The sequence below is a fragment of the Hemitrygon akajei genome, unplaced genomic scaffold (assembly GCF_048418815.1).
Source record: "Hemitrygon akajei unplaced genomic scaffold, sHemAka1.3 Scf000058, whole genome shotgun sequence".
Classification (NCBI taxonomy): domain Eukaryota; kingdom Metazoa; phylum Chordata; class Chondrichthyes; order Myliobatiformes; family Dasyatidae; genus Hemitrygon; species Hemitrygon akajei.
This window is the reverse complement of record NW_027331944.1, coordinates 3,524,483-3,533,137: the sequence shown is the minus strand read 5'-3', so window position 1 is coordinate 3,533,137 and position 8,655 is coordinate 3,524,483. Positions and strand designations below refer to the sequence as shown.

General features: G+C 46.1%; 1 protein-coding gene across 1 annotated transcript in view; it reads right to left on the bottom strand.

Annotated features, from left to right (window-relative positions):
* Positions 1-8,655, bottom strand: part of LOC140721622 (NACHT, LRR and PYD domains-containing protein 3-like) — a 1,017,925-nt gene that overhangs the window by 952,664 nt on the left and 56,606 nt on the right. The window lies entirely within an intron of this gene.

Genomic DNA, 8,655 nt, shown 5'->3' with positions numbered 1-8,655 from the left:
TTCTGCATGGATATGTTGCAATGAGACAGGGAAAGAATGGTAGGATACAGGAACGGTGGTGTAGAAACGCTGTTGTGAATCTAGTCAAGAAAAAAGAAAAGCTTACAAAAGGTTCGAAAATAATCGAGGTAATAATAGAGATCCAGAATATAACAGGGCTCGCAGGAAGGAGCTTAAGAATGAAATTAGGAGAAAGGGTAAAGTGTAGATTGGTGGTGTGTTTGTGTGTGTGTGTGTGTGTGTGTGTGAGAGAGAGAGAGAGAGAGAGAGAGAGAGAGAGTGAGAGAGAGAGGGAGAGAGAGAGAGAGAGAGAGAGAGAGAGAGAGAGAGAGAGAGAGAGAGAGAGAGAGAGAGAGAGAGAGAGAGAGAGAGAATGGGTGAATGGATTTAGAATGTAAATCTATCGTCTGATCCTCATTCCGGAACAGGAGGTGGCGGTATTGCATCATTAAGCCGGGTGCCAACCGCCGTCAAACAGAAAGAGGATGAAATTAGGAGAGCCAGCAGGGGCAATGAGAAGGCCTTGGCGGGCAGGATTAAGGAAAACCCCGAGGCATTCTACAAGTATGTGAAGAGCAGGAGGATAAGACGTGAGAGAATTGGACCAATCAAGTGTGACAGTGGGAAAGTGCGTATGGGACCGGAGGAGATCCGGAGATAGTCAATGAATGCTTTGCTTCAGTATTCACTACGGGAAAGGATCTCGGCGATTGTAGGGATGACTTGCAGTGGGACTGAAAAGCTTGAGCATGTAGATATTAAGAAAGAGGATGTGCTGGAGCTTTTGGAAAGCATCAAGTTGGATAGGTCACCAGGACTGGATGGGATGTACCCCAGGCTACTGTGGGAGGCGAGGGAGGAGATTGCTGAGCCTCTGGCGATGATCTTTGCATCGTCAATTGGGACGGGAGAGGCTCCGGAGGATTGGGGGGTGGTAGATGTTGTTCCATTATTCAAGAAAGGGATGAATGAATGAATTAATTAATTAAATGAATGAATGAAATTAATTTATTTCGGTCAATACAGAACATAACAAAAAGCATCATTTATAACGATGATTTCACAGGACAAAATTACAACAAAAAGCACAGATATTCTTTAAAACAGACCGATAGGGTGTCGGCTGAAGCGGCAGCTTATTACTTGAACAGGAACAGATTTGGCGTCAATCATCACATCAAAAACAGAAAAAATTCATAATCTTTTAACGCAAAATCCAATTCCAGGTATCATTTATTTACATTACTCCCATTCATTTTAAATCATGCATTTTATATTTCTTCATTAAATGATTTTTGAATATCTTTTCAAACTTGTTAAGTGCAGTGCATGTTTTTAAATTCTTACAGCCATTCCCCTGCCTCATTTTCGTGGTCCTCTAACCACCCTCATTTCTCTTTTATTTTCAACGTACTTGAAAAAAACTTTTACTATCCACTTTGATGCTGTTCGCGAGCTTGCTTCCATATTTCATCTTTTTCCCTTCTAATGATTTCTTTAATTGCTCTGTGCAAGTTTTTAAAAACTTCCCACTAATTTTTGCTTTGTTGAATGTCCTTCCTTTTGCTTTCACAATGGCTTTGACTTCCCTCGTCAGCCACGGTTGCGCTATTTTGCCATTTGAGTGTTTCTTCATTTTTGGAATACCCGTCTCCTGCACCTTCCTCATTTTTCTCAGAAACACACGCCATTGCTGCTCTGCTGACATCCCTGCCAGCAGCTTCTTCCAATTTACTTTGTCCAGCTCCTCTCTCTCAACCCTATAACCATATAACAATTACAGCACGGAAACAGGCCATCTCGGCCCTTCTAGTCCGTGCAGAACGCTTACTCTCACCTGGTCCCACCGACCTACACTCAGCCCATAACCCTCCATTCCTTTCCTGGCCATCTACCTATCCCATTTTTTAAATTAATTTTTTAAAATGTTCTCACAACTGTTCCATAGATTCACCCCTCTGACTGAAATACAATGATTTTTTTTACATTTGTTCTTTGCCTTTGTTTCTGAAACATACACGTTCCTCTCAGATCATGTTGACTCTCTCTCTCTCTCTCATTTTAAACAACCTTTGGATACTTTATGGTGACCATCCATTCTTACTTTATACATAATTTGTATTGAATCGAATGATCTTTATTGCCATTATACATTGGTACAGTGAAACTCCGTTTAGCTTCCTCGGGCAATTAAATAAAACAGTAGATAAAAACAAGACAGTGATAGAAAAACAGTATTAAATAGATAAGTAGCAGAAAATTAGTTGCAGCAGCACCAGAATATCAGAGTGATGCACAAAGTGCCGCTAGTGCAAGTATTTGAGTTCATGTGTGTGCTCACAGTTTCCGTCACTGTCCTGTGGGAGTGGTGTGACGGAGGCCACAGCTCTGGGCTCGAAGCCGTTCCTCAGTCTACTTGCTCCGGCTTTTAGTGTCCCGAACCTTTGGCTGGACGGCAGCGGGTCACTGAGTCTGCTGGAATAGATGGCGTCCAGTCCCGGGAGCTCCATCCCGTCGATTCGCTGGGCCGCCCTCACCACGCGATGCTGGTCCTGTCGCTCAGCGGCGGTGCAGCCGGCAGACCACACGGTGGCGCTGTTGGTCAGGATGGTTTCAGACAGACAGAGACAGACTGCATTGATCCCGAGGGGAATTGGGTTTCGCTACAGCCGCACCAACCAAGAATAGTGTAGAAATATAACAATATAAAACCATAAATAATTAAATAATAAGTTAATCGTGCCCAGTGGAAATAAGTCCAGGACCAGCCTATTGGCTCAGGGTGTCTGACACTCCGAGGGAGGAGTTGTAAAGTTTGATGTCCACAGGTAGGAATGATTTCCAATGACGCTCAGTGTTACATCTCGGTGGGTGAGTCTCTGACTGAATGTACTCCTGTGCCTAACCAGTACATTATGGAGTGGATGAGAGTCATTGTCCAAGATGGCATGCAACTTGGACAGCATCCTCTTTTCAGACGCCACCGTCAGAGAGTCCAGTTCCATCCCCACAACATCACTGGCCTTACGAATGAGTTTGTTGATTCTGTTGGTGTCTGCTACACTCAGCTTGCTGCCCCAACACACAACAGCAAACATGATAGCACTGGCCACCACAGACTCGTAGAACATCCTCAGCATCGTCCGGCAGATGTTAAAGGACCTCAGTCTCCTCAGGAAATAGAGACGGCTCTGACCCTTCTTGTAGACAGTCTCAGTCTTCTTTGACCAGTCCAGTTTGTTGTCCATTCGTATCCACAGGTATTTGTAATCCTCCACCATGCCCACACTGACCCCTTGGATGGAAACAGGGGTCACCAGTGCCTTAGCCCTCCCCAGGTCCACCACCAGCTCCTGAGTCTTTTTCACATCAAGCTGCAGATGATGTATTGTGCCTCTGTCGAAGTTGGGCAACAGCTCTTGGGGGAGTTTATTTTTTTTAAACTACAAAATCTCTGAAATTTGAAGTGTTTAGTTGAATAAATAGTGGATTTGTTGGCTCATAATAACTTGTCTTATTTACAATTTTGTATAACTTTCTTCTGGAGTAGAAGAATTGAATTTGTATTTGTTTTTGTACATCTACACAGTAAGTCATTAGGGAGTAGAGATGGCCCAGGAAATTATAGACCAGTCAGTCTTAGTTCACTGGTCGGTAGGTTGATGGAGAAGATCCTGAGAGGCAGGATTTATGAACATTTGGAGAGGCATAATATGACTAGGAACAGTCAGCATGGCTTTGTGAAAGGCAGGTCGCGCTTTACGAGCCTGATTAAATTTTTTGAGGACGTGACTAAACACATTAATGAAGGAAAAGCAGTAGATGTAGTGTATATGGATTTCAGCAAGGCATTTGATAAGGTACCCCATGAAAGGCTTATTGAGAAAGTGAGTGTCCAGGATCAGAGGGTCCGAGTCCATAGGACACTCAAAGCTGCTGCGCAGGTTGACTCTGTGGTTAAGAAGACGTACAGTGTATTGGCCTTCATCAATCATGGGATTGTGTTTAAGAGCCGAGAGGTAATTTTGCAGCTATAAAGGACCATGATCAGACCCCACTCGAAGTACTGTGCTCAGTTCTGGTCGCCTCACTACAGGCAGGATGTGGAAGCCATAGAAAGGGTGCAGAGGAGATTTACAAGGATGTTGCCTGGATTGGGGAGCATGCCTTATGAGAATAGGTTGAGTGAACTCGGCCTTTTCTCCTTGCAGCGACAGAGGGTGAGAGGTGACTTGACAGAGGTGTATAAGACGATGAGAGGCATTGATCGTGCGGATAGTCAGAGGCTTTTTCACCAGGGCTGAAGTGGCTAGCATGAGGAGGCAGAGTTTTAAGGTACTCTGGTCACTGAATTATAGGAAAGATGCCAACAGGACAAGATAGGACAAAGTCAGCAGGGTTTCCTTCAGGGAAAATCTTGTCTGACGAGTCTGTCGGAATGCCTTGTGGAGATTACAGGTAGGACAGATAAAGGGGATGCGGTGGATGTTGTATATTTGGATTTTCAGAAGGCCTTTGACAAGGTGCCGCACAATGAGGCCGCTCACCGAGTTAAGAGCCCGTGGTATTACAGGGAAGTTACTAACATGGTTAGGGAATCGGCTGATTGGTAGGAGGCAGCGAGTGGGAATGAAAGGATCCTTTTCTGGTTGGCCGCCGGTAACTAGTGGTGTTCTGCAGGGGTCGATGTTGGGGCCTCTTCTTTTTGTGCTGTATATCAGTGATTTAGACGATGGAATGGACGGCTTTGTTGCCAAGTTTGCAGGCGATACGAAGGTCGGTGGAGGGGCAGGTAGTGTTGAGGAAACAGGTAGGATGCAGAAGGACTTAGATGAGGAGAACGGGCGAGAGAGTGGCAAATGAAACCCAATGTTGGAAAATGCACGGGGACATGCACTTTGGTAGTTGAAGTAACTGTGCGGACTGTTTTCTAACTGGGGCGACAATCGGAGAATCTGACCTGCAAAGGGACGCATGCGCAGAAAGTTCACCTTGCAGGCAGTGGTGAGGATGACAAACGCCATGTCAGTATTCATCTGAAGAGGTCCAGACTCTTGGAGCAGGGATGTGATGCTGAGGCTTTATAAGGCACCGGCGAGGCCCCGCCTCGAGCACCGTCAACAGGTTTGGGCCCCTCGTCTACGGAAAGACGTGCCGGCTTCAGAAGGATTTCACAGGAGGTCCGCAAGGATGATTCTGGGAATGAAGGGGTTAACAGAGGAGTAATGTTGCTGTGAGGCCGAGACAGAGTCGATGTGAAGAGGATGCTCCCCATGGTGGGGGAGTCTCGGACAGCAGGGCACAGACTCAGAATAGAGGGGCGTCCATTTACAACAGAGATGCGGAGAAATTTCTTTGGCCGGAGGGTGGTGATCGTGTGGAATGTATTTACCGCTGGACCAGTGGAGTCCGGGCCGTTGGGTGTATCTAAGACAGAGGCTGATGGGCTTTTGATTGGACACAGCATCAAAGGTCACGTGGACAAGGCTCCTCAGGGGTCACTGGTCCAAAGGGTTCTTTTACCTCAAGCTGACCAATCACCCCCGGTTCATTACACGACACCCAATCTAGTGTCTAGGCTCAATGACAAATTACTGTAAAACGCCATCTCTTAGGCATTCAACAAACTCTCTCCCTTGAGATCCATTACCAAACTGATTTTCCCAATCGACCTGCATGTTAAAATCTCCTATGACTATCATAACATTGTCCTTTTAAACAGCTTTTCTATTTCATAGAAACATAGAAAACCTGCAGCACAATACAGGCCCTTCGGCCCACAAGGTTCTGCTGAACACGTCCCTACCCTAGAAATTACTAGGCTTACCTATAGCCCTCTATTTTTCTAAGCTCCATGTATCTATCCAAAAGTCTCTTAAAAGGCCCTATCGTATCCGTCACCACCACCGTTGCCGGCAGCCCATTCCACACACTCACCACTCTCTGAGTAAAAAACTTACCCCTGATACCTCCTCTGTACCTTCTCTCCAGCACCTTAAACCTGTGTCCTCTTGTGGCAGCCATTTAAGCCCTGGGGAAAAGCTTCTGAATATTCACACGATCGATGCCTCTCACACCTCTATGAGGTCACCTCTCATCCTCCGTCGCTGCGAGGAGAAAAGGCCGAGTTCACTCAACCTATTCTCACAAGGCATGCTCCCCAATCCAGACAACATCCTTGTAAATCTCCTCTGCACCCTTCCTATGGCTCCCACATCCTTCCTGTAGTGAGGCGACCAGAACTGAGCACAGTACACCAAGTGGGGTCTGACCAGGGTCCGTTCCCATTGTAATCTTCGGCCCACATCCCAGCTACTGTTGGGAGGCCTGTGTGTAACTGCCATCAACGTCCTTTGACCCGTGTAGTTTCCTAACTCAACCCACAAGGACTCAACATCTTCCGATCCGATGTCACATTTTTCTACTGATATAATGCCATTCTTCACCAGCAGAGCGACACCAGCCCCTCTAACTACTGAGCCCTCTGATCAATTCCGGTTCGTTGAGCAACTCCCAATCCGGAATAGCTCTACAGGGGCTGCTCCAGAAACCCATAGAACACTATAGCACATTACAGGCCCTTCGGCCTACAATGTTGTGCCAACCCTCAAACCGTGCCTCCCATACAACCCCCCACCTTACATTCCTCCATATACCCGTCTAGTAGTCTCTTAAACTTCACTAGTGTATCTGCCTCCACCAGTGACTCAGGCAGTGCATTCCAGGCACCAACCACTCTCAAAGTGAAAAACCTTCCTCTAATATCCCCCTTGAACTTCCTTCTCCTTACCTTAAAGCGGGGAGTGGTCGCTCCGTGCCCTCCTGAAGTCAACAACCATCTCCTTTGTTTTGTTCACATTCAGAGACAGGTTGTTGGCTCTGCACCGGTCCGTTAGCCGCTGCACCTCCTCTCTGTAAGCTGACTCGTCGTTCTTGCTGAAAAGGGGAAGTTGAACGAGATCTAGATCTGGATACCCCCCACCATAGGGAACATCCTCTCCAATGCCCACCTTATCCAGTCCTTTCAATGTTCGGTAGTTTCAATGAGATCCCCGCCCCCCGCATTCTTCTAAATTCCAGTGAGTACAGGCCTAAAGCTGCCAAACGCTCATCATATGTTAACCCCTTCGTTCCCGGAATCATCCTCGCAAACCTACTCTGGACTCGCTCCTACGACAACACATCCTTTCTGAGACGCAGGGCCCAGAACTGTTGACAATACACCAAGTGCGGCTGACTAGTGTCTTATAAAGGCTCAGTATTATCTGTCCGCTTTTATATTCTATTCCCTTTGAAATGACTAGTGGGGTTACCGCAAGGCTCGGTGCTGGGACCGCAGCTATTCACGATATACATTAATTATTTAGATGAAGGGGTTAAAAGTAACATTAGCAAATTTGCAGATGACACAAACCTGGATAGCAGTGTGAAATGTCAGGAGGATGTTAGGAGAATGCAGGGTGACTTGGACAGGTTGGGTGAGTGGGCAAATGCATGGCAGATGCAGTTTAATGTGGATAAATGTGAGGTTATCCACTTTGGTGGCAAGAACAGGAAGGCAGAATACTATCTGAATGGTGTCAAGTTAGGAAATGGGGAAGTACAACGAGATCTAGGTGTCCTTGTTCATCAGTCACTGAAAGTAAGGATGCAGGTACAGCAGGCCGTGAAGAAAGCTAATGGCATGTTGCCCTTTATAACAAGAGGAATTGAGTACAGGAGTAAAGAGGTCCTTCTGCAGCTGTACAGGGCCCTGGTGAGACCCCAGCTGGAATATTGTGTGCAGTTTTGGTCTCCAAATTTGAGGAAGGACATTCTTGCTATTGAGTGAGTGCAGCATAGGTTCACGAGGTTAATTCCCCGAATGGCGGGACTGTCCTATGTTGAAAGATTGGAGCGACTGGGCTTGTATACACTGGAATTTAGAAGGATGAGAGGGGATCTGATTGAAACATATAAGATTATTAATGGATTGGACACGCCAGAGGCAGGAAACATGTTCCCGATGTTGGGGGAGTCCAGAACCAGAGGCCACAGTTAAAGAATAAGGGGTAGGCCATTTAGAACGGAGTTGAGGAAAAACTTTTTCACCCAGAGAGTTGTGGATCTGTGGAATGCTCTGCCCCAGAAGGCAGTGGAGGCCAAGTCTCTGGATGCTTTCAAGAGAGTTAGATAGAGATAGCGGAGCACAGGGATATGGGGAGAGGGCAGGAACGTGGTACTGTTTGTGGATGGTCAGCCATGATCACAGTGAATGGCGGTACCGCCTCGAAGGGCCGAATGGCCGACTCCTGCACCTATTGTCGATTGACTTCTGGTTGTGGTTTATTTCATCTGTTTTGGGACTGTGAATGTGCTGAAACATTTTGGGTTGAAGTTTGTCAATTTATAGATCATTACATTAATATGGATTTTACTTTTTGTTTTGAAAACATTTCATTAGGGTTTACTAATAATACCAAATCTCATAGTAATCCTTATGCAGATGATACTAAGGTAGGTGGCGTTGTGGATAATGAAGTAGGTTTTCAAAGCTTGCAGAGAGATTTAGGCCAGTTAGAAGAGTGGGCTGAAAGATGACAGATGGAGTTTAATGCTGATAATTGTGAGATGCTACATTTTCATAGGACTAATCAAAATAGGACATGCAGTGTA